At 40.1% G+C, this 27779-nt stretch overlaps 1 protein-coding gene across 7 annotated transcripts in view; it reads left to right on the top strand.

Moving 5' to 3' along the window:
* Positions 1-27779, top strand: part of lrrc4ca (leucine rich repeat containing 4C, genome duplicate a) — a 217652-nt gene that overhangs the window by 146982 nt on the left and 42891 nt on the right. For 6 of the 7 annotated variants that reach the window (XM_088079981.1, XM_088079977.1, XM_088079979.1 and 3 more), the window contains one exon: positions 20206-20279. The gene's annotated coding sequence lies outside the window, so the exon portion shown is untranslated. Of the gene's footprint in view, positions 1-20205; positions 20280-21088; positions 24572-27779 lie in introns of those variants that run through there. The other variant, XR_015776970.1, reaches the window with a different exon arrangement.

Genomic DNA, 27779 nt, shown 5'->3' with positions numbered 1-27779 from the left:
GCTGCAGCACCTCTGTCTGAAACAGTGTGTCTGAGCTTATGTTCCACCTGCTGAGAACCCAGTCTGCTCTGATTGGTCAGCTGGAAGCCCAGTCTGCTCTGATTGGTCAGCTGGAAGCCCAGTCTGCTCTGATTGGTCAGCTGGAAGCCCAGTCTGCTCTGATTGGTCAGCTGGCTCTCTCTATGTACATTTATTTCTATTTTTTGACATTCTAATATCATGAAGTTATGGAAGTAGATACTGAACCTTAGGCAGCTTAGAAGCAGTGTCTTCTGACAGAGAGAGAGCTCTATCTGGCTTGGGTTTTGGGGTTTATTACTTAGGAGACAGAAAAGGGAAGTATTGCTGAGTTGTGGTCACAAGTGGCAATTATGGTATAATGGTGAATGAAAAATATAAGGGCAATGAACTGAACCACCAGTTACAAAGCCATGTTTTAAGTTTGCTTACACAAGCTGCCGCAGCTGTAAGAGCCGAAAAAAAAAATTTATTTGATCATATTCAATGTTAATTATTGAAACTTAAAACGAACTTCATGTAAAAAGAGAGAATCTGCTTTTCTCTTCTTTCAAAGTTACATATTTTACGTGGTGCTCAGGTATGCAACATTACTGAAGTACACATTGATCCCAGGCTGACCAGCAAGCCGCCTTACAGCCAGTTATTAGGCAAAACATCTTTTAGGCCAAATTGAAATAATCTTTGAAGCACAAAAGTGTATTGTGTGATGTAAATATTATTTTAGAGGCAAATGCCATCCCAAGCACCGTGAAATTAATCGAACAGAATTAAATCAAAGAACTTGGACTGTGCTCAGGCAATTATGAGCGAAGACGGGATAGAAAAAAAAATTAAGAATGAAGGTGATTTAATTTCATCTGCGGGTGCAAATGCACCCTAATTCACCTTTGAGGAACCGGGTCAGCATATTGTATTTGGCACTGAATAGATGCATGAATAGAATTTGCTACAGTACCGGCACATCATTATCTAATTTATTTGATTGTGAAATGTCTCACCCATTTAGTTTAATGCCTGCCTCACCTTGAAAATGGGTAAAGGGCCAAGAAGAGTGCTGTGTGCTCCAAGTATCCTGTGTACGGATTGCGGTTGCTGTGGCTTTTGGTGTGTCAGACCTGCTCGTGAACTCAGACAGCAAGTTCATGTCCACTTGCCAGATGCCTACTAACCTGCTGTCGTGTGTGACATTGCAGTCCCACTTTCTCAAACTGTGTCTTTGGCTGTCATTCAGCTTAGCGGGAAGTGGGAAACCTTCTTTTTTTCTCTCCACCCAATCAACGAAGTGTCTGGCATAATGATGCTCCTGCTCACAGTAAACTAGCATTTTGAATGACAGTTAGGTTGCAGTTTCTTGGATGCTAGATGAAATTTGTAGATGCTACAATATCTCAGACATTACCCACCGTCTGTGTCTTTGAATAACCTCAAGGTGCAGTAAGAGAAAAATACAGAGGACAAATAAGGAAAGCTTGAGGGAGTGTGTTAAAATGGAGGATTACACTTTGACATACCGTGGGGGGAGCCCTCCCCTTTTCAGTGCAGCTGAGGTCCAATGTAATTTGCCATGTTTTAAGCTTAGTGCCCAGGGGCTGTTACAGGATTTAAAGACCCAAAGAAATGCGCTAGACCACATAAATATGAAAGTAAATTCAGGGTGGTAGAGTGTAAGGCTGAGAAAAAGACAGATCAAATCTTCAGTAGCATATGCATACAGTACAGTAGCATCAATACTGTGTATTTATTATTCCAGTCAGTGAGGGTAAATGAGGATGTATATTTACTGCAGACCAACAGGTGGAAAAACAAAGTAATTCTAACATAATTTATTAATTAATAATTACATTTCATACTTAGCACCGGTATCTCTGTAGCCCTTTTAACAAAGAGATTGCACCATGGCGCCACTACAAAATCCCTTCTGTGTGCCGCCTTTGTGATTTTACACAGAACCAACGAACAGCAGCATTATGTCGCTCCAGTGTTTGATGCCAGACAGTGTGCCGGCAACGCAGAAGCAAAAGAGGCGTGACTGGCTAGACATTTAACACAACAGCATCAGCCTCTAGTGTGACAGCCCTGCTCAGCTCCCTGACCTCATTGTTGCTGCTATTGCTATTGCTATTTTTTGCTCTCTCCTATGTATGTTGCAGCAAAACATGTCAAAGAAACATCACACCCATCCTGCCCATGGTCCTGTCCTGCCTGCCGTCCCTTTCACCCAGATGCCTTTTTTAAGCTGTTATATGACAACTTTGTCCCCCCATGCCATTACCATACCTTTTACTTTAGCTCATTATTAAACTAAAAAACTCAGACCAATAAACATCCTTTGGGAAAAAAGGTTATTTCCTGTGAAAAACTTTTATAAACTGTAAACAGTTACCTATACCTATACCTATCACTTGGCAGCTATTATCTGTAGAAGTACCCTTTAGAAACACAGTATTCCCCTCATGATGGAGCCACTCTGTGGCAAGTGGTAGAGGACTGTTTTACTGGGCATGAAAAAGTGGAGCTACATCATAATTATAAAGTAGAGCATGGATGTATTCACAACTTTCTTTCTGTTGCAGTAAATGTTAAAAGAAGTGTTTTCATGTGTATTACCATCAACATTTTCTGCTGACTCACATTGTTTTAAAGGGTGATCCTGTTATTGTGTCTTGCCCCTGTTGTTTTTTCACTCTCTGTCTCTCTAACCAAACTAAAGACTGTATCTTCCTCTCTCATCTCCACTATCCTACTTCACACTCCTCTTTTTCACTAATCTCCATGTGCTTTATGCCAAGTAATTGGTTTAGAGAACTGTTTATCCACATCCTCCACATCTCCCACCTCATGCGATGCCGAGTTTGGTAACCTGTGTGCCTTCAATCACTCAGCCATTCCAGGGGAGCGACAATACCCCGGCTGATTTCAGCTCCACTGTTCCCTCAGTAATGGGAAAGCTAAAGACGGCTGGCTGCTGGGGCATCGCACAAACAAGGCAGACTCGGGGAGGGAGCAAAGCTCCACCAGAAAGCAAGCACATCAGCGCTATTGTTAGCACATAGCGGGAGATTAGCACTGATGGCTGTATGCGAGCTAGCAGGCTTGGCTGGAGTTCTGTGTCGGATGCTAACCCAGCCCACCCCTGCTGCCGCTGCCACCATGTCACAATTAGCCAGAATAGCTGCAGACATGATTGCTCGCCCTGGTAGCAGTGCAGTCAATCCATCTCCAATCACTGTGATATCACCACTCTGGAGATCATTATCAGCGTCATGAATACTGTGCCCGCTCTCACCTAGTAAATGGCATTCTTTGCCATAATCAGGAGATACACTATGCCTTGTTCATCGCTCTGATTTCTGAGGCTAACAGCATAAAGTGAATTGTATTATCTGGAGCAATACGAACACTTAAACCTAGGTCCATACAATAAATGTCAAAGCCTAATTGCATGAACACTGGCCACAGACAGGAACACTGCAGTAGCAAATGACATGCAATCTACCTCTACTATTCTACTGTTTCCCCACATATCATCTGTCCACAGCCACACAAACATGCAGAGTATTCCAGTGCCTCTGACTGATTACAGTGCATGATTAATTAGCAGACAGATTGCTAAACGGTGGTGAACATGGCTTGATGTGCAGAGGTAAAGAGTAGACTCTCTATGGAATACAATAATGTCCTCTATGCCCTCCTCTCTATCTCTCTCTCTCTCTCTCTCTCTCTCTTTCCCTCCCATCCTTCTCTCCCATCTATTTCTTCCTCTCTTTCTATATTAAGCCCTTCTGGGTTAATCATTCCTAGAGGACGACAGCACCACAGCATCGCAAAAAAAAAAAAAAAAAAAAGGCGACACGCAGCTGTGTGCAGTCGGGGTTCTTGTGCACCCACTTCCAGTGATTACAGACCCTTTAAAGGATAACCACAGATCTTACAGGCGCACTGTCTTCAGCGCCATACACTTCAGAAGAGGTGAAGAGTTTTAACGCTCTGTCTTGGCCTCCTCTTGTTCTCACAGAACCAATTCACTTGACCTTATTCCTTATTTATCCTTATATTTGCCTGTCCTTTCGCTTTGGCGCCACAAGAGGGTTTTCTAATCTCCAGCTTATTATATGGCATCCATTCACCTCTCCTAACATCCTTGCACCTTATTTTGCTCCGCTGTGTCGTGGGCCCGGTGGGAGGCGAGTGCTCTAATTCATTTGTTTGCATATGGGGGATATGTCCAGCTCTGATGGATGGCTTTGGCTCTCGCAGTTCCTCAGTAGCTCGAGGTTTACAATAGAATTTGCTTTGAGTCTCTCAGAGGACCGCATCCTCAATAGAGAGATATAAATAAAACACCCACCCACACACACACACACACACACACACACACACACACACACAGTACATATGACATACTGACTTTCAATCCCCCCCCCTCTAACCACACAGAGACATGCACACACAGATGAACTCATTACACATCTACATACTTATAATCACACATGTGCATACAGAATACATTATTCACCAGTGCCTACAGAAGCGCACCATGAATAAAAATAATTGAAACATGCATAAAAAAGAAAAAAACACTTAAAGAGTATGGTGATGTTTAAGTACAATAACCATTAAAGTTGTCTGATATCCTCACATGAAAGCGGTTGCCAGTAATTGTTCAGTCTGCTCCATGTCCAAATTAGTCTGCATGGTGACTCTCTTAATCAATGTGGTTGCAAACTGTGATGTGATGTGACTGCTAACATGGAGTCTCTCTCTCTCTCAGTGTGTCTCTCTCTCTCTCTCTCTCACACACACACACACACACACTCCCGGGGTCTCCAGCTAAAGTTAAATGTCTGCCAGCTGAGTGTGTCCCTCAGTCAGGCTTTTGTTCGTCTCCAGCTGAAGCTCTGTTATTTGTCCGCCAGTAATTTGTCAGGAATGAGGGTTTAGGGTTGCCAAATTTGACACTAGTTTTATGTAGACACACACTTTATATTTTTAACCATCTTACGTTTAACCCCAATTGTATTTTTTAAGAAGGTCAAGAAGTTGAAATAATTTGTGTATTTTAATTAGGGCTGTCAAACACTTATTTTTTTAAATCACCATTAATGGCAGAATTTCAAAAGTATATTGCAATTTATCAGAATTTTTAATCACATTTGTTTCAATTCCGTTATTTTGCATTTCAAAACAGCTATGGAATCCATATTGATGAGCTAAAGCAATTCTTACCAGATTGTCTTGATTAGTAATTAAATGACAGAAAAAAAACTGCATGGAACTAGCATAAAGTGGGCATGTCTGTAAATGGGAGTTTAATGGGTACCCAAAAAAACCATTTCCATTCAGATATCTTGAGGTCAGAGGTCAAGGGACCACTGTGAAATGACCATGCTGTATTATGTTGCTACATTTAGCCTAACTTTGGAGTGTTATGTGGCCCCCAAGAAGCTAACATGACATGACATGGTTGGTCCGAATGGATTCCTACGGTCTAGTTTCAGATAATACCAGTATCATTACTGTAGCTTTTAAACTCAGCCCCATACAGTCTCTTACAGACGGAAATGTTGGCCAGCACTTAACGCGATCAAATAAAACGATATAACGTGTTTTGTACGGACCTTAATCAAATTGCGATTAACGTGTTCACGCTGACAGCCCTAATTTTGACATAAAGTGTGAGCTTATTGGTGTAGGTATCTGAGTAATGCTTCTTTATCCATTTCAGAACAGGTCACATGCTGAGTGTGTGGTTGTGTCTGTTGGGTCTCTTCACAAATACCGTATGTAAGAATTTATTGTTGGCTGAAGTCACACTCTCTGATGATGCTATTTTGCAGACGTAGTTCTGAGTGCCGCGTACAGCTTGTAGCACTGAATGCTCCAGCACCATCCCTTAATGGGATATGTGTTTGAGTTCAAACTGAAACAGCACCCTGCCTCATGAGCAAATCTGAAACAAAGCTGTGTACTCCGCTGTTGTGATCCATGCCTTTTGATGCCAAATTAAATATACAAACCCTTGAGACATTTTTGCATCTGTAAAACCGCAGAGGCCGAGACGCCTGTGACTTGGCAGGGTGAACAGCAGGCATGTGGCAGGGGAAATGCACTTCTTCGGTTCATTTCGTCCCTCCACCCTTTCTCCCTCTCTCTCTCTCTCTCTCTGTCTCTCTCTCTTTATCTCTCTATGGCTCTCTGCCTGCCTCATTCTCAAAATAGAGCTACAAACCTGAGCACCATTTCTTGGTCAGGGAGCACCAGTAGTATTGTAGGAGAGCATTCGCGCACTTGTTCTATTATTACATCCTGGTTATGTAAACCACCAGGAGACGACACCAACGAATAGTGATTCACCATAATTCAATTGTATAACAGGCCTACTTCGACAAGGAAATCAGAGGCGATGCATACGTGTGAGAATGTGAAAGGGGAGGGCTGCATTGGTTGATTCATTTCCTGCTCATTGAAACCATTTCTTTAGTGACAGGTTTCAATAGTAACATGTTTTCTAAGGTGAAATCAGTAGCTGACTGTGGAATTGTGTCTCTTTAGTTCACAATTGAGTCATCCAGACATTCTTTGTGACGAAAATGGATCTCAGCTTGGTACTAGTTCTTACTCAGTATCAATCTATATTGTATGAAACTTTCAAAATCTGCCTCTCAGCCACAACTTTTCAGAAGCTAGCTGTTGCAGGCTATGAAATATCAATTGGCAATGTTACTTAACTTACAATGACAATGCAATGAGACAATGACATATTTAATAAAAGAATAGGAACGTTCACCATTTTATAAATGAAAAGTTGAATTAAGTAATAAAATGAACCTTGTGTAGGTCTGGTCTGGAGGTATTTAAATGAGTCTGGCATGCCCAGTAGCTTGTGGTGGCAAATGTTACCAGCTCATTGAATGTTTTTTTTTTTTTTTTTGCTGCCAGCCACCAGCTAGCAGCCAACAGAGCTGAGAATGTTATCTAGGGGGAAACGGGAGGGTGGAAGTTATGTATCACCTTCTATAACAGTGTTGTATTGGTTTCAGTGGTAAGTGGTATTGGCAAGCTAGCCAGTGGATACACATATGCACTAACTTGCACAGATGTCCTTACCACAACAAACCACAGAGAAGCTCAGATTAAAACACGCACACAGAGGTAGTGTGACTTCATTCTCTGCTCATTATGCCATTTCTCAACTATATCTTTTTGTGACTGTGTGAAATAGTGGTCTGATGCCATTTTAAACCTATGAAACCTGCGCAAATTAGCTGTGTTAGATGGCGTCACACCATTAAAGCGAGAAATTAGTGTACACCATCTGACTTATCTCGCTCTTAGTGATCAATTTATAGTATATGGATGTATTATGTTATTTGTATCCATGCACTGAAAAGAAGATATATGTAACAGAATCACACAAATAAACACAAATTAGCTCATTTGACAATGCATTCCAATATCAAATATGACTTCTTACTGTGTATACCATAAGCATGGTTACACCTTAGCTACTACCAAATGGTTAAGGTAAAGAAAAGATTTCCTTCATGGTCAATGGAAACCAGTGTTTACCTTTGATATGAGATGGGACCTGGCCGTTTGTTTCTAAGCCACATGCATTGTAATCACACCCAACAACATTGTTCCATTAAAAAAAGCATCAAGCCAATTCCTGCTTCAGCACTGACTGCAATAACTGAATGTTTCATTCTGTAAAATAAATGACTAATGCTGTGGGTATCTATTTTACCCTCATACAGTAAAAAAAATGTGTTTTTCTAAATTTGGGGCAGAGATATCCATCAAATAGTATGGCAAGATGGCCAGTGTACTACCAAATCAAACATAGTTACGATACAAAGGAGGGTATATTTATGTGATGATTCAAAAATCTGACTTGAATATTATTTTTTTTAGCTGTGTAAACAAGAATCTTATATAGCCCCAGTTCAAGCTAATTCCTAATAATGAAATAGCAGTGTTCTCTTTTGGCCAAGACTAAGTAAAAAGAAGTCTGTCCACAGTTAGTGATGTTTTTGGATTACACTGAGTTATATTATAAGGTATTGTTTTCTACCCCCCACTCGCAGCTTGAAAGAGTAATTCAAAAACAAAGTTTGGTGTTTGATCTTAAATACAAAATAAATATGTGAAAGCAGCATGTAAACAAGGATATTACAGCAATGCTTATCCATTGACCTGTAACACTTGGCTGATGGCCTACTTTATCCTCACATCTACCTCCCTCTTTAATTCTTTAGCTCTTATTTTGCTTGATGCCCGTGATATCCTCATGTGCTCCAAATTGATGAAGCCAATAACTTTAATCACAATATCTAGATTAATTTTAAATTTCAAATCATTGCATGCACCTTGATAATCTGTGTACAATCCCTTGACATCAGACACAACAAAATATATGGAGCAAAATCTGAGATTTACATGTTAATCCTCGAAAACCGGTTATTCAGTGGAACTGGGATGTTTCACAACATATGCCATGTTAAAGAAGGCATGAAAATCTAATAACCCTTTTTTCATTGTGACTTGTTACACAGTGTCTGTTTTTTAGTCATGAGATGCCATTTTATTTTTTCAGGTTTTCTAAGCTCTCTATTGATGCTATACTGTCGCAGGAAAGACAAGTGGATTAAAAAAGAAGGCTGTTGCTGGCACTCGATGTAGACCTTCCACATATATTTCAGTACGGATCTGAATTTACACAGCACACTCAAAATAGAAAGATAAAACACTGGCAAATGGTAGTAACATTTTACACAGGTCACGTCGTGCCATGCCATCTGACCTGGCAGGCCTCCCAAAAAAAGAAATAGAGGGGAATCACAGCTGCTGTCTCACACTTTCTCTCCTCTCCCTGTTTCTCGCTCGCTCACAGACAGGCGTTACCCCATCTATCCAATCCACATGGGGGGAAGCACAGTCTTAGTTATCATGTTTAATTTGTTTCCCACTGTGTCTCTAGTGTTCTCAGCTGAATTATCAAAGCGGTTTGATCTCTTCTGTTACATGCACTGTGTATGCTAACCAAGTGAGAGAAAGAACATACTGTAAGAGAATGAAGAGCTTTTCATTATCTCAGACATTGTCAAATAATTTCTCAGATGTACTCCTTGAATAGGTATGATTTCATCTATGCATGTTGAATAATCTGTCTGTTTGCAGTGACAACTACAAACTGCTCATATGGATGCAATAATGTGTTGTGAATAAACTAAACTGTGATACCTGTCTGGATAGGTTTGATCATGTAACGTGAGACTAATTTTGTGAAATTTACGCCTAGAAGCAGATCAAAACAAACCCTTGCCAGTGCATGTGCAGCGTGAGAGCACACGGTGAACTGGAGTGTAGTGAGCAATGACCCATGCTAAGGTTCTGTGCCGATAATTAAAGTTCATTGCTTTTCCATTGCGCGTTTTTTTAAAATTTATAGCCTAATTTAATTTGCCATGGGGGGGGGGGGACAAAAAAAATAAAGTGCACTTTAGAGTCTAATTGATGCTGGTTTCTCCTTAGACCTGCATCCTCAGCATTCTTCCCCTCCAACCAATGAAGTTAACTAGGCGCGGGATGGAGTGCAGAGGAAGATAGAGGGGAAGGGAGGGACAGGCAAGGGGAAGAGAGAGAAAATAAGGAGGTTATCGCATGGGGGCTGCAAATTTGATTTCTTCTACATCCATTGTTAGCTCGTGGCTTTGAGAGACAGTGAAAGCAGAGTCCATTTTGTCGTTACTGTTGTGAGGGAGATTAGCAGAGGCTGCACTTGTTTCTATTTGAGGAATAATGAAGAGTGTGTCCCTATACAAACCCTACTCGACTCAGCAGTAGCAGGTCCTCTATTAGTCCCCCCCGCCCCCTTTCACACACCCTGTCTCTCTCTAGCCATAAAAATGTAAAAGCATGTGATGGTTTACTCATCCTGTTTTTATCCAGCTTATAAAATAAGATAGCACAGTGGGTTTGTGTAGTGGCATGGCAGTCAGGATGTGGAAGAAAGTCATGTGGAAATGGTAAACTCCAGGGGTACCACGCACTCGCCAGGTGAGAATTCTTACAGAGGAGCTCAGCTGCTGAGGAACACTTCGCTGTACTGTAGCAACAATGTCATCTTAATTATGTGCTTGCTGAAAACCCGCACTGACACAAGGCCCGGATCCCTCCCTGTGGCAGAACGAGGAAGGGATTGCCTCACATCGGTCTGAAAGTATGAGCTCCCTTGCATACTTTCTGCAGCACTCTTATTTTTAGTAGCTTGACTTTTAGCAGCTATGGGGAACCTCCCAAATGACCTGAATGTAAGGATGCATTTGACACCCTTGTTCATTAAGAGAAACAGGGAGCACAAAGGCATCCTTTCATGGGCTCCCATGACAACACAAGAATGCCTGGAACAGGCCATGGAGAGGCAGCCTTACAAAGATTATGTAGCCCCACTTCTCTGCCTCCCAATAATTCACTCTGGTCCTGGTGGAGTAAAGGTGTCAGCCAAGACATTCACACCGTCGCTTCATCCGAACAGAGAAATGGAATGATGAAAGGAAAACACCAGAGGGGATGGGGGAGGACAAGTGGCTCTTTTAATGACTGGTGTGTGATGGGAATGCTGTTAATGAGGAGGGCTGGGATAAGAAGCGTTGCTTCCCACGTAGAGATAGACAAGCTTGGGAGGAGCCTGAAGAACAACTGGGCTCAGTCTGCTCGGTGCCGTTACAGCTGAGCAAAGCCAGGCAGAGCTCTGCAGACCACAGGAGTGTGGGATGAATCAAGTTTGACTGTGAGGCAGGCAAAGATGGCATCGAGAATGAGCAGCTCCTCTTTTTCTTCTCCTCTTCCCCCATCTCCCAGAGAGACAGTGGCAGCTCTCTGGTGAAGATCTGAAAGGTGGGAGATGGAAAGTGAGCGGGAGTGGGAGAAAGAGGGAGAAGAGAGAGACAGTAGCCCCAGGAGGGTACATCTCCAGTCAGTAATTCCACTGGGGCTCTCCCCACCGCTCTTCAGTTTCCATCTCCAGATGAAAAATAAATAACCTCTTCAGACGACCTCCCTCTCCTCTGAGAGAAAAAGAGAGCTTTCCCAAGAGCAGTGTTCACTTTCCATGTAGTTATCTCTCTGTCTCTCCTCTTTAACTCTGTCTTTTTTCACACACTGTCACTCTGTCCACATGTATTGTAGATGGAGATGACCACAGCATGTTTATGTTGTATAAGGAAATGATATTTAAAATATTAATTCACAACACATTCATGGACATGTAACCATGCTCGCTACAGGGTAGTGAGCATGATTTATTCATTTTATACATATTACAAATTATTTCAAATTACAGACCAGTGCAATACTGTGTTCTATTTTAAATATTCACATTTGTAAGTCTGTTCACCAGCCCAAAACAGAGGATTTTGCCAGCAAAGTGACCACAATTTAGGAAAAGACTTAACACTCACCCTGCACCATCCTCTCTGTCTTCATTCCTCCCTACTTAAGCAAATTCAGCTTCATGATGACTCATATACTGAAGTATTAGGTGCATCACTCTACCTCCACCCTCAGAGTGCCGTCTGCTTCAAGCCTGTGTTATCAGTCTGTGTCAAGGTACATAGTACAATACGGAGTAAGTAACATTTACTTATCCCTGCCACAATGGAGCGTTTGCTCCCTGTGCAAGCACGACTGGCAGAGCATGGCAGCTGGTGCTGCCAGGCACTGAAGCTAAAGGCTAGTCTGGCGCGAGATTGTTCTGGAAAGCGTTGTAAGGCTGATGGCCTCGTCAAGAGAGAGAGACTCATGGCCGATTGTGCATGACGAGTGCTCCCTGCTATCTGATGCTTCTCCTTGGGCTTTCATGCAAAAAGCTGAGTGGAGGAAAGGCTGTCTTCCAGAAGTGTATGTGTGGTTTTGATTTTCTGCTTTGTACTTGTAAAATACTCTTACATTTAGCATTCATTTTGCAATAGTTGCTGGAACAAAACAGACAATGTCATGTTCTGTTAATTCACATGTTAACATTATGAACATTTAATACAAACATGTTTCTCTTTTATACTTTCCATGTCCTGCATAGTCATTACAACAGCTTTGTAGCTTGTCTCTAGGAGCATGTGCATCAACACATCTTCTAATTTACAGATGCTCACTTCTGTCATCCCCCCTGCATTCGACTGCATGCCTTTAGCATGATAATGTTCAGCATCATAATTTAGCCCTCATATTACATCCTTTCTCTGGTAGCATGTCAGCATTTCCTTTCTTAACTCTACTATCAACTTCAACCGCTGATACCTGTAATGAACGATCTGCTTAGTGCTGATATCGCATTATGAATCCACTAAGGATCCCAAGTGTTGAGCCCAACAGGGAACAGGGGAGCTACACTCCTGTATGCTCACTCTCTCGCATGCTTCACAGCTGTAGCCTGATGACATGTCTTTTTTAAAAAGCTGGGTGGAGAATAGTCTCGGTATGTGGAAACTGACATTAATGCATTAAGAGGGTGTTATGCTGGTTTGTGTACTGGCTGGGCTCTCCCATTTGAGGCTTAGAAAAAGTGAAAAGGTTAGATTTTTCAAAGCAAAATTGGGGCATTTATTGCAAGGGAAAAATAGCATCTGGTTCATCTACACTCAAGCATACATAGACAATAGTGTATGCACAAATGAACACACACGTGCACACATGAAACAGAACACTAAAGTTTCAAGCCCTGCAGCTGTCTCTAGAGTATGTAATGTTTATTATATTGTGCTATCTAAGAGTATTTCATGATGAAAATGTAATGCAATGTAAAGTTTTACCTGAGGGCAGTGCAACAGGAAAGGTCAAGGGGTCATTACAATCAAATACATTAATCTCCTTGGAATCATGAATATAAATAGCATAATTTCTTGCAATGTGCCACGTAGATGATGAAATTTCTTATAAGTGAAGTTAACATCGGGTCCCTATAGTCAAAAGGCTAAATTCTCTGGTGAGTTGCAATGTTGCACTCTGCCTAGTAGGATTTGATAGTTCTTGCGTACAAGTGGGACTATTTGCCTGGTAGTGGCTGGAAACACAATTAAGTTAAGTTTTGTTTATTCAGGAAGCCACCGTGAGATGAGAATACAAAAGAGACCTGGGAACGGGATTCATGCTCTTGGGACCAAAATATTCCAAAGCAGATTACATTAGAATAATCAATTAGTTTTCAGATGTCTTATGTCTGATGTTGAAAACTTAATTAGATTGTAGCACCAGACAAAAACTCATTAAGTGTCTAAAATGAAATTGGTTCATCCTCTGGTGCGCATACCATGTGCTTTGTCAATTTCATGGCAGTTTGTGGATTATATTATATTTGGCATTTGTTGTGAGCAAATAGACACTGTATCATGCTGTGTATGCTAAAAGAAAGGTCATATGGTCATCAAAAAGGAAAGATTCGTCCTCTGTGCACCATGAATATCGACAGTAAGTTTGACCATACAGTAGTGCTACTTAAAAGGTGAGGAGGAAGTCACCAAAATTAACTAAAACCATTCTCTGTGGACTAGATCCATAGTAATTGGCACAGCAATACAGCCAGTGGTTATCAGGCTGTTGGTCTCATTTGAGAAGCCAACAAACCATCTGTAAGCTATGTCGAAAACAGGGCTAAAAAAAAATCAAACTGAAGTAACCATACTTCTGCTGACACAACAAACTATTAAATATTTTATGCAGTTTAGTCTGCATGCTCTGACTGCCTAAACACTTAATGATCCAGATTTTCTGAGTTGGTTTTTATAGCATAGTTATACACAGGCATTTCATCATAAAACAGCTTAATGTGACTATACCAAGAAGTCACTTCCTGCATCAAATGGGACACCAACTGAAGCCCTCTATTTAAATCCTGAGGAAAGTCCAAATGAGTAAAATCTGAAGAAAGAACAGACGGAGAATATTAGAGAATATTTCTCTATTTTGTCAGTTTGCCATGTTCCTTTCATGGTGCAGCATGCTAAACCACTTCAGTTACTGTTCTCATCTCTTCTTGGAGACAGACAGTCTCGCCGTGATGCCCATCACACCGGGAAAGGAAATTAATGATAATAAAACTAAAAATATTCTACAGCTCACCTCACTCCTTTTCTTACCCCCCTCCTGTGTCTCTCACTTTTCTTGCTCACATATCACACTCATTCGCCCCAAAGATTTCAGTGTACCACTCTCCTTTTTCTTCTTGATTTGTATTCTCCTTTTCTCTCTCTCCAAGGTTTCATTTCTCAGCCTCACCTTACCATTTATTCATTTCCCTCTCCTTGTATTTTACTACATTTCTCTTATTCACAGTTTTGGGAGACTGCTCACGCCTTTTCCTCTCACATTTATTAATTAACAAGCACTGTAAGAAGAGTCGATTTTAGTCTTAAGCTTCCTGTTGTACAATCCCAGGTTGCTTGTGCATTGATTTGCATTACATGTGCTTAATGGCTTAGTGTGTTATGCCTCCTGTATCACCCTGTGGTGGCATGGCATCCATTCTCATGCATTTTTCTTTAGAGGCTTGTGCCAGCCTTTCATATGAAAGTCAGACATTTCGAGGGAGAGATTTCATATTGGTAATTTACTCCCCTCTCTCTCTCTAGGGCTAACCGTGCTGTCTGTGTCTTTCATCTTCCCTGCTTCTCCTCAAACTACCTTTTACCTGACTTTTCCCTCTGCCTTTTGAGTGTTGGTATTGTGTCCCTATTTGCCTCCCTCTGAATATTTCTCTGTATGGTGTCATCTTTAACGTCTTCTTCTCCGTGTAAGTGTCGTCATGTAGTTCTCTCATCCCTAATGACAGGGCCGTCACAAAAACAGATCACAATGTCTTGGAAGACTAACATTTTTGATGGGGCCAAACCAATTACCTCTCCCATCACGGACAACTGACAGCAAGACTGTATACTGGTGAAAAGTGAAGACAGGAGGGTGACTACAGTTCCATTTTGTAGGCAGATGAGGAGAAGGAACATTTCCTTGTCAAAAAATAATTAATCAAAAAGACAACACTGGCCTGAAACTGAGAGCCAAAGGAATGTTCCTGCAAACACTTCACATCACAGTCATTCTACCTTTTCTCCTGCCCTCTTTGTCTTTGTTTCTCTATTTCCTTCCCAGCCCAGTCCGTCAGCCCTTCTCCCTCTCTGCAGAACATATCTCATCCCTCCCCTCCTGCCTGATCTCTCTTTGGACTCAAAATGCTAATTCAGTCAGGCACTTAATCAGACATATTAATTCCATATCTCCCCTGATTGCACTAATTCCACTCTGCAACAACGTTCTCTGCGGCATCCCTTTGGTGCAGCAATTTTTAAGCTGCAGCGCTAACCGCTTTCTTTAAAACAAACGCCATGTGTTGACAACAAGTGCATGGCAAGCATATGATGGGCACAAGGCTACATACGGCAGTCTGTGTTGTATCATGTTTTTGCTATTATCTTTCAGCCTTAGAGCCATTTCAATTCCACTGGACATGTATATAGCCATGTTTTGTGTCATCCTGGAGAGAAGTACATGAAGGCATGCTAGTAAAATAAATAGATCCCTTCTTGGGACCAGTTTGTTGATCATCAAAAAGAAAACATGGGAACAATGTCCACTGCTTCTGAATATCTTTGGCTAAACAGCACATCATGGCAGCATATTTGTCAGTATTTCAAGAAAGTCTGGTTCTCAGTGGCAGTGATTATTGACATTCATGATACACTGCACACACAAGCATTCCTGTACAAACACGCACACACACACACACACACACACACACACACACACACACACACACACACACCACACACACACACAGAGATAAACAGAATATGCCTGAAAAGCCACTAAGCTGTCATATTGTCTACTGACAAATGGTGTACATAGCTAAGACGTGTATTAATTAAATTCATATTAAAGTACTGATTTAGCCGCATTCTAATTTAATTAAGTCACAGATCATGTAATTGAGAGAATTACAAAATTGCATTCTTTGTTCCAGATAATTGTATTCCATCTTAATGCCTGCTTTAAAGTCCATTAATTTGTTTTATCTCGTCACCATCGTCTTCCTTAGCCTTTTTTTAAGTGGAAAATATGGCTTGGAATCTCTATGTGCATTTGCATCACGTCAAAGCAAACCTTAAAGATTTCATGGATCTCTTTAAACTTTTTGATATGATCTCTCTGCATTTACCAGCACAGTCAGTTGGAATGGAGCCATTCTGTAGTCATTAAGCAACAAGAGTGTATATATCACATAATTAATATTCTATCTATCTAGCTATCCCTCTTTTTTCCTCACTGTCCGGCCACTTAGCAATCTGGCCTGGCAAGGGCCCTCTACCAGACACAGATGGATTTACCATTAGATAATGACAAATGGCAGGCACAGCTGAGCTGATTTCAGCACTTACTGCTCCTCTGGGAGCCTGTACTTACCACACTGCAAACCACACTGACCACCCCCACCCAAGATCTTAATTGAACGAGTGGCTGTGCAGCCAATTGATTCAGCCTGACATGCAATTCTGGTCATTTCCAGTTGGTGATGTAGTGTGACCTGCAGGTCAAAATATGCTGTGATCTGGAGCAGAAGGCACTGACATTAGTCTTGATTTGTTGGACTACTACTCTTCCAGAGAGGGACTTTATCTCTGAGTTCATGGGAGATAAAGAGGGAAGAAATAATGGCTGAGCAGATCTTTGATGTCCTGCAGACTCCTAAAGATACACGACTTGAGTTTGTTTTTTTTGTTTTTTATGGACTGACTGATGTTGAAGATGTGAGGGTATAATAAATGGTGCTCTGGTGTCCATGCAAAACATAAGGCAGCATTAAAATGATTTGGGGAACTAAATTGCTGCAACGTAGGTGTTTGTTATGTTTAATGTTTTTGATTCAGAGATTCATGAGGCAGTGAGTCCACCACAATCTACCGCACACAGAAGGTCAATCTGCAGCCTGTCTACAGTAGGTTTGACTTTCCAAAATGGGTTATAGCAGCATTGACATGAAAGTCACATGTTGGTTGAACTGATGCAGTGTGATAGTATTTGCAATTACTTCAGCTCTTTTTTCTTCTTTAAGGTAAATGGTACACTTGCACATGAGCAAACTAATGGCCAATGCTGTGTAGCACATCGTTTTATTTTGTGAATATGGTATTTCATTGACTGCCTTAACAGAGCCTTTACACTGAACTTATATAACAAAACACTGCATACATAAAACAACTATAAAGGAGCTAATCATACTCTCTGATATCTTATCCTACAAAGACCCAACCACCATTGAAGCAGCAGCTGTCTGACAGGCCAGACTGTCTGCATGTGTAAGGTTTGAGTATGGTTCTTTCTTCTTAATTAGAAAGAACATACATCTTTTAGACACATTCTGAAACAGTGGCTCGAGTCACGCTTTGAAAAATGCAATGATGCAGTGTTTTGTCAAAGAAGGAGGAAAGCCAGGGGGTGTTTTGTGTGTGTGTGTGCGGGGTACAATATTGATGCTGTTGATAATAACAACAATGATAATGATTACAACGGCAAAGCCCATATCCATCATCGCTATCTGTGGGCATAATTTGTCATTCCTATTGAAGTTTCAGCCACAGAGAATTAGATAGTTGTTCTTTAACTTACTGTGCTGCACTTCATGTCGTTTTACAATATGCACTAGCTGTGACACTTACTGTTCTGCCATCATCAGGTCTTCTTGTAAATATATATCTTGCGTAGCTTGTGAACAATTTAGTCTTATTTATAACTTGTTCACTTATATTTCAATGTTTGTTTACCATAGTAGCCAAACTGTGAGCTGTAGACTGGAGACTTGAGACTTGTGGGATGGATAAGTGTGGTGAGACAAAAATCTACACTAAATTTATCCCGCTAACAAGTATTGTCTGTAGAGCCAAAGCCTGATATAGCTTTTTGGCCTGTGCCATGCACCTCCATTTTCCAAAAACTATAAACAATGTTACCCAGTCACTGCGAGTCAATTGCGTTCATGTTTAGATAACCATGACTACTGTACGACTACTGTACTACTGTGCAATACATCATTTTGAGTCAGTCCTACACACACTGCCCTGATTCCTTAAATATTCACTAGAGCTCTAACACATGTACCTGTATGGCACCCAACAATTTACTGCAACATTTTTTAAAGCAGCAGCTGTTAAAGGACATTACCTAGAACTGCAACCCATTCTTAAAGATTTGCATCCTCGAAAGGAACAAATTTAGCCCAGGCTTTTGGCAATAACAGCAAGAGACAGACTAATACATGCTTGGTTTTAGTTAGGCAGGCCTTTGCATAATTATACTCCTTGAATTTTCAAGTGTTGGGCTTTTTAATGCATAAACAAGAGAAATTGTTCTATTCCACTCCAACCTACTTATTCATAGGCAACTGTCCCTAATTTAAAGGTTCTGTATACGACAGTCAGAGCATGAATATAGCCACACAAAAAAAAATGTCATGTAAGGATAAAGGCAGTATTGGCATCCTGGGCAGAATATAAAGTCACACTGCCTATGTGTGTGTTGTAATCTGAGCTACTCTGTTGTGGTAGATGGGCTGCCTGGGCATGCATGTCAGTGTGTATGAATCCTTGTGTGTGTATCCTGCCGGCTAACTAATCGCCACCAGTCTGCAATGCATAAATACAGCAGTTATGGGCACCAGTGATAATGGCAACAGTATTGTCACAGAAGCATAGCGTCCACCCTCTGGCAGGAACCCCCAAAGCTGAAAAATGGAGCGCTAAAAACTGCAGTTCCTCAAATGGCCACTTGAGGCTCACTCCAATAAAAAGTAATCCTCATAAACCTCCATATTGAAATGCCCAACTTTACTCAAATTTTAAAAGCCTGGTACAAAAAACTGTTTTGATCTTGATAGCTAATTTTGTGACAATTGTACATGGTGTACATTTTCATATTACTCACCCATCCACATTTTCATAAGGCTTAAAGTTGCGCATATTTAAGGGCAGGGCCATTTAAGCGAAAGGATGTCTGTGAGGTATCGCTACAGTCTGTGAGTAAGGTACACCTCTCGCTCTTCACAACTCCATCCTCTCATCAAAATATGGTCACTTCTGGCTCCAAAAAAACCAAGATGGTGGCAGCAGAAATGCCAAACTCAAAGCTTCAAAGTAACAGTCCACAAACCAATAGGTGGCGTTATAGTGATTACATTCATTATTTTATACAGCCTATCGTACCTCCCACCCGATGCTGTTGGTACCGTCAGCTACTTATCCCCAACTCAGTCACCTCCATGTTGACAGCCATGTGCAGACAATCCTAGCTGAATCAAATTTATGCTCAGAATGTAGCACACAGAGACACTAAACCGTATTTTATTTAGTTCTATTCTCCCCTATTTTGTCATTAGAAGCACATTAGTTAAGTCAAGATATGTTTGCTGTGTTTTCTTAGCTGCTGATCATTTGGGTGTAATACAATGTAATGTGAAAACAGTACTTTCTGGCAATGCAGCATGAATGAGACAACAGAGACTGCAAAACCCTTATCTTAAAACAAAGGTTGGGGTCATGATAGGCCCACACAATAATGTTCCAGTGGATCAAACACGCGCTTATTTGCACTCACAGTTCCTGCACTGCACTAATGGATGGCGGGCAAGACAGAAAGCTTTATCTCCGTTTGCTTTTGTCCCCCATAATTTATTCAGCAGGGTCTGTCCTCTGTGTTGTGTGTATGTGTCTTTGTGTGTACAGGCTACATGTGTGTGTTTGTGAGGCGTTATGGCTTTGAATGTCCCCTCATCCCTGGGGAATGAGCTCTTCCGACTTATAGTAGCATACTGTACAGCTCCTCTTGTTAGATAGAGGTTCTCAAAGGCACTAAAATATCAGCATCAGCAGAGAGTGCTGAGGAAGTGGTTGAAAGGAAAACTAACAAGATGACTCAATGATTATTTAGAAACAGTAAAGAGAATTTTGAATTAGATGTACTCTATCCTGGGGGTTTAAAAAAATGCAATTTTTGGTAGTTGAGTCGATACATCATAATCTTTCCAAAACAGTGCATTATTCATGGGCTGTATTCCATGGAGCCCATGAAATGGAGTAGCCAGGAATGGTATCACTGTAAATCTGTTTTTAAAGTATTCTTACACTTGTGTGCCTCTTGTATTTTCAGGGACAGCTATACGGTGGATTGGAAGTTAACATGAGGATGACCACAACCCCTTGGAACTGTGATTGAATTGGCAGGTAGGAACTGAATTAGAAAAAGACATGAGCTTAACTGTATGACATGTGGACAGTTGATCTAATGCTTTAAGAGAAAAGGAGAGATACAAATGTATTATGTCATGTCAGACTATTATGTGATCAATCTCTCATCAATCTCTACTTAAGATGTACAAATAACATAGTTCCTTTCAAACCTTTGATTACATAACATTCAGTCATTTTCAAAAAAGCTGCAGAGAGGGACTTAAATGTGGATACACCTGGCTTTTTTCCACTCTCTTCTGGTGGATTGGATACTATAACTCACCAGCCTGTTTCACTGTCTTCTGCCCCGTGGATGCTGGGATTAGCTTCCAGCCCCCTGTGATCATAAAAAGGATTAAGTGGAGAAAGAAAAATGAATGGCTGAATGAATGAACTGCACACTTTTTCTATTTTCTCAACCAGTTTATTAAGCTATTTTATCACTGAGCCATTGAATACTTTACAAGTTACGTTATGTTTACTGACTGTTAAAGTTTTGTAAACATCAGGGCTGTACCTGACTCAGAATTATGCCTGTCAAATCAGATGTGGCTGTATAATACAAATATTCCATAATCCATTATGTTTTCCATACAAAGTTTTAGAGTTTGAATGGGCTCCATTGGACGTTCAGTGCGACAGCGGCATTCACGAAATATAGCAAACAATCTGCCAGTGCCAACGACAGGCCACATATGTGCAAGAACATTTTTTTGCATTTTTTTCTGTAAATACACCACTTCTAAGCAGGTCTGTCCTTTCTCCTCCACTGTGCCCCTACCTGCATGTCCACACATCCACAGCTGTCTGTACCAAAGATTAGCATCAAAGTCAAGAGCACTTACTCCGCAGCAAAATCTGTGAACCAAAACCTGAGGAACACTGCACAGAAAAAAATAAAAAATAACAACTGCTCAACTTGAAGCAATGTCAGTCGACTGAGGATCTTCTGCGGATGATTTAAATCTCTGACTTTCAAGGGGCAACCCTTGGAGATGTCTTCTCAGAAGTTCAAGGATGTTGTTAATAAGTAATTGGGCTTTACATTAAAGGTCCAGTCTGTAGGATTTGAGGGGCATCTGTTGGCATAAATGGTGTATAATATTCATAACTATGTTTTCATTGGTTTGTTTTTTGTTTGTTTGATTTTCTTTTTTTTGTTTGTTTGTTCCCATAAGCTTAGAATGAGCTGTTTATATCTACATATGGAGGGGTCCTCTTCACTTCACTTCTGCAATCTTCTGCCTAGATACGACTAAATCCTACACACTGGACCTTTAAGATGGAAACACTTCTTCTTGTTCTTCCAGCAACACCTTGCAAATCTATATGATTGAAACATTTTGTTCAATCCATAAAAAAAGAAGAATTTGTAAACCTGCTTGGTATTTAAAAAGTTGTCTAGGATAACTATTGTTTTGGAAAATGTGGACATTATGAGGGAACAACATTTTGGCCATAGAGTGCAGTGGATCCTTTAAAATATCACAACTTTCTTTGGCTGTTTTATGATCATGTCAAGCAGTTATTGAAAATAATGACTCCCACAAGATGGGTAAACCATACCATTACACATTCAAAATCACAACTAACAGGACGAAATGGTATTGTGTGTATATTGTGGGTATCCTTGGAATTTTCCAAATGTAAACCCATTTAGCTGAAGGAACAACAATCATCATCTATTATAGACTTTATTATTGCTCTTTATGTGTTTTTATCCAGTAGCCTTGGACACAAACTCGTTTAGAAAGGCAAGACTGCTGTGCAGAAAGTGTTTTTCATCCACGGCCAGAATACTGACAAACACTGTGTATAGTAGCATTGTGAGAAACAGTAGAACAAAATATTTAACTAAAGTCTGTGCCCCACTTGTGTAGATTATTTAGTGAGGAAGTTGCTTTGCTTTTTTTAAAATAGATAGATAGATAGCTAGATAGATAGATAAATTGACAGAGCGATAGATGGATAGATGGATAAATAGATGGATAGATAGAGAAAAAGAAAAAGAGAGAGAGAATGGTGATTTTTTGTTTAAACAATGCTGTGGTTAGTGTGTGGTAAGGTTTTGGCATAAAAAAATACGGTTAGGAGAGGATCATGTTTTGGCCTGAAATACTTTTGGTGCACATTTCCAGCAGGGAAAATATAGATGTCTTGATAAAAAACAACAGCTTTTTGTGGTACTGTATCGCTGACAAGCGCTACAAAATACCCACATTTGGTGCCTAAAACACAAGTGGTTTGCAACAAAATATCCACAATTGGAGCCAAAAAGCCAATACAAACACAGCAATGACTCACTAACACACAACTAATTTTTTTGTGGTCCCATATAGTGGTCTAGCCAACATGGCACACCATCCCCCATCCCCTTCACATGACAGTGACAGCTCATGTATTATGTCCCTTTAGGAACGTTAATATAATTTGTATGAAATGTGCAAATGTAATGTTTTCATGGTATGCAGAAATGTATTGCCAACATTTTCTTCTGTGACTGAGCTGTTTCTGAACAAGAAATTAATCGCTTTTTTTTTTTTATTTCTGCCTGTGAGATTTAAAATGCCAGATGAATACCTGCTCTGTTTCTGAAGGATTGCAGTGTTCAGAAATTACACTGATTGATAGACAAAGACAGATATAGATTCATAGTCTTTACCCAATCCCAGCACGGCACTGAATGAGAAATGACACGTGGCTGCTTTGATGCATGAGTAGGTCTGTGGAGAAAATGGAAAGAAAGTACGACATAAAGTTACTGGAGTGGAAAAATAAGAACTTTATGACTCTCAGCAGTGTTTCTGTGCTGGTACCTCAGCTCACACTGTAAAAAGTCTATTTTCACTAGGCATTTCACCTTTGTGTTAGGCCTTTTTTCCTCTCAAAGAGATGCTTTTGGACTTCACACAGAAATACGCCTCTGGTGTGAACAGCCCTGCTGCAACTCATGCATGTAACTTCCACTACACTGTCTGCTCTACTTTTGGTGTGAACTACTGTCACAGTGTCAGGGAGCTTTTACTTGCAACCACTGTTCCTCTAGGCTGATGATGCTGTTTGTCTGTGTTGGCCATATGTTTTCTTAATTTTTGCGTCTATTTTCCCAGCCAGAGTAGAACGTTGTGGAGTGTTTTGTCTTGTTTTTTTTACAGCCGTTGCAGAAGCAAATCAGGCACTGACAATGTGGCCTCTTTGATAGTCTGTTAGTTTAGTCGTGTTGCTTTGGAAACTCACATATGAAAGTGATGATTGTCAGACCTCTTTAAAATCTAAATGACGTTCATCTTATTTGATATTACTCGCATGAAGAGTTCCTTTTGTGATTCACTTACTTCAAAGCTCCTTTTTATGTGGTATTTCTCTTATTTTATCCACCCTTTATATCCTGTTGGGGCTGAAGATTGTGTTTCTTCATGAAAATGATTTTGAATTGGTGCAGTGATATCAATAATTGGGGCATACGTGTCCCCAATTGTGTATTCACATGTGGTAATGTGTTATGGACTGAAAAACATGATAATTAGTCCTGCTTCATCACAAGACTATCACAGCTCTTACTTTACAGCATGGTTCCCCACAGAGTCCTTCTTTGTTTTCTGACTCAGAGTTTCATTGTTCATCCCTTTAAGCTCGGCATCATTCAATTAGAAAATAATTTCTTTGTAATGTAATATCCTTTGTTTCTTTGCAGCTGCAGAAAGTTATAATGCCATTAAGTAAAATGAGCATCACTCTCCCTTCTCTCCCCTAAGCACTCTGTGTATTTGCCTTTGAAATGTAAGTAAGTGAATGAGTGAGTGAGATAGAAAGGGGTTAAAAGATAGGATGTGATACAGTGAGGACTTATCCATTTAATTAGTTTAAATTTTCCTTAATTTTCCTTTAATTGATTTTATTAAGCACATAAACAGTAATATTATGAACAAAGACCTAAATAGTTTCTATTCAAATGTTTTGTTTTTTTTCTTCTTTTTTCCCCATAACAACCAGAAACAGTGTTCTGCACTTGGTTGGGGCACAGCTAGTCCACTGTTGTTAATGTGTGTGTGTGTGTGTGTGTGTGTGTGCGTGCGTGCGTGCGTGCGTGCGTGCGTGTGTGTGTGAGTGCATGGGTGTATGGGTGCGTGCATGCGAATACAAAGCCAATTGTTGTAAAGAGAGAACATAAATATCACGTAGGACATAGGATCAGATACAGTGAGGACTGTTCATTTAATCAGGTGATCTTTTCATTAATATCCTGTTAAGTATAAAAAACAAATACACAAATACAAAAAAGATAATTCAGTGAACATAAAGGTGGCACATAGAGGTCATAGAAATATGAAATAGTTTTTTTAGACACTGTCTTTTTTCCTTTCCCCTCTTATCCTGTTACTAAGTCCAAATTCTGTAAGCACGAAAAAAGACATGTTAGTCAGCAGCGTCATCCTGTAGAAACAAAAAAGAGAGATCTGGAAATTCAGAAGCTCCAAGATGCCAAAAATAATTGTATTGTCTGTTCTGTCTTGTGTGTATCTAATCAATAAGACAAACAAAAATGGTGTTATTGTGAAATAAACAAGGGCTCCAAATAGTTAATTGTTATGTTCATTTTTTATACAAATCCTGTTATAAAAAAAACTACAGGAGTACAGCTGTCGATCTTCTGATAATGAACACAATCTATTCATTGCCATTTTAGTAACACACATACCCACAAAAGCACACAAACACATTCCAAACCTGGAAATCATCTTTTATGTATTGCTTATATTATTAAATAATAATTAGATAATAATCTACCTCCTCTTGTTTATTGTAATGACGTGTTTCCAAACCACCAGAGGTCCCCAACTCTCATTGTTACCATTATAACAATTATCATTGTTGTCACATTTATGGCTTTTCATGCTGTCAATTAGATAACCTTCTCTTAGCTGCTGGCCTTCAGTCTAACTGATGTTACTGGCATACTGACACATCAGTCAAGGAGACATTACAAGCTACTGTCCTTGAACATGTCAACACAGAACAGATGCTAAAATCAGTTCATGTTTAGAGAGGGAGAACGGTGTCATGTTTGTCAAGTTCCAATGGCAGTCCAAAAGGATTATAAGTTTACAGAACTTAAACTCGAAGCCTAATGAATTAATTCACACATTCAATAACAGATTCTTAATTTTATTTCATTTCCCGGCACAGTAGCCTCCGGTTTTGCCTCAGGTTTGTAGATAACGTCTGTGTGCTGAGAGCGAGATACCCTCTTATCTCAAATGTTCTCTCAAGCCCCAAACTCAATCACAGGGAGACAGCGCTGCCTGGATGTCCGGGTTCACAGCCTCAGGATGACCTCTGTGCGACAGTCAGATTCGAAGTGATGCATGCTAACCCTGACCTCAACCGGACACCAGAGTGACAGCAGTAGACTCCTTCATTCTAGCCCACATCCTTGAAGAGCAGTTAGCAACCATTTTCTGCCCACAGCCTCTCTAAAATGCTCACAGGGGATGAAGAATGATTTTATCAATACCTCTTGTCACCTGCAAGCCCCCACCACCGACATGCTCCTCACTCTGAAACAAGGAGACTGCCACATAGGCAGCTTGTAAAGATTTCCACATGCTAAAAGAATATACCAGGCACATTCCCTCATAGATACACATAGTCTGTTGAAAATCCATGCAGTGGGTAAATGTTTTTTTTGTTTTCTTCATGAATAATGGGAGTCGAAATATTGAGCAAGGAGTACTCAAGTAGCTTAAAATGAAAATCATTTTTATCAGATATCATAGTTATCTCCATGGTTGTTTTTAATGACTACAGTTAGACCTTGGCTATACCGTGTGGATGCTTCTGTGGTTACTTGACCCACGTATGTGAACATTTGCATTTGAGTATTCTAACTCATGCATGTTTATACTTGTGTTTTTGTGTACCAGCTCATGCAAATACACTTGTGTACGAACATATGTTTTCAAGGCCAGCGGACCTAAACAAGCTCCTGGTCATGATACTGTCCAAAGAGGCCAATTGAAGTTACTGCAGCTCATTTGTCAGGAAAATGTGTCGCTTTGGGGGGTCATTCTCTGGTGGACGGGAAGTCCAATTCCTCTGTGTCTTTGTAGAAGTGGCCCACAACTGAATAGCAAGTGTGGTGCCCTGCAGTAATGATACATGGTGCTCATCATGCTCTGTTGACACACCATTCTCTCGAGCATCTACTGGGACATTGACTCATAAGTAAAGTATCATCACCAATGATAGCTTCATTCAAAAATAGAGAAAGATGTGTCATTGTAAACAGTAAGATACTGTATGTTTGCATAATGAAGTACTGGGGGAACTTGTAGAGACAGAGAGTGATAGGTAGAGGCAACAAAAAGGTTCTTACTCCCAACCCAAACTTGTGGAGCAAATTATTTAAAAATTTCTGTTTCAGAATTTGAAACAAATGGTGTTCCAGTATGCCACTTATACAGGTTTAATGTAGGTGACACTGGGTCTATTAGTTAAAGGGGAAGACTACCCAAATTAATAGGGGAGTAAATCACCAGTTTCATCACCATATGATATTATATCAATTTTTTTCGACAACGATACTATATCTGCCAATATCAAAAAGTCTGCCATGATATGATTTCAATTTGATTCAAGTCACTTTCACATGCCCATTTTACATAATTGGTTACAGAAGAGGGTGCCACCACTTTCTTCTTTGCTTCTGGCCAAATATAAATAAATAAATAAAATAACATAAATAATTATAATAATCGTAAGCGGTTACATGCAGTTAAGTTTACTTATATTGACTCAACTACCACAGCACATGAGATAAGTTAACCTTTAGGGGTTTCTGCAACAAAGCCTATTTTTGAAAGAAATGTTTTTGTAATGTAATGTTTTTTGGTACTGTCTTAAATCATAGGAATAACATGTATGAATTTTGAAAATGGACATGGAAATGGTCCCTTTCAAAATGTGGAAATGAACAACATTTACATATTCATAGATTCTGTGTTCTTCAATGAGGAAGAACCAGTAGAATTAAATATTTTTAAAGAGGTAATTTGTGGAGGAAAAAACACTGAAGACACAAATTATTATTCCTAGCAGAGTATTTTTTATGTCTCAAAACATGTCTTGGGGGGATCTTTAATTAATTTAATGGATCCCATTTCTTAGATTGGGTTTAACAAAAAACATTTCAGCTTCCCAGCTTCCCGCAACCTTGAACCATAGCCTCTCTGTCTCCATTGTCAGAGCTTGCAAAAGATGTTTTCCCTTTGTTATGATGAAAACAACAAACACAGGAATACAAATAAAAGTTGGTTTTTTTTTACAAATAAAAGTTGGCCCTTCCTATTGTATGTGACCTTTGCCTCCACTAATAATGGGTCTCAGTATTACTGACAGTTGCAAATAGTATTGCAGAAATGTTTTCAGGTTGAGAGATACAACATTTTTGGTTACTGAGTGATGCTGAAATTAGTCCCTACTCTCATTTGTCTC

The sequence above is a fragment of the Plectropomus leopardus genome, chromosome 7, assembly GCF_026936395.1.
Source record: "Plectropomus leopardus strain MGB_pleo_1.0 chromosome 7, ASM2693639v1, whole genome shotgun sequence".
NCBI lineage: Eukaryota > Metazoa > Chordata > Actinopteri > Perciformes > Serranidae > Plectropomus > Plectropomus leopardus.
This window is presented reverse-complemented; position numbering and strand designations above follow the sequence as displayed.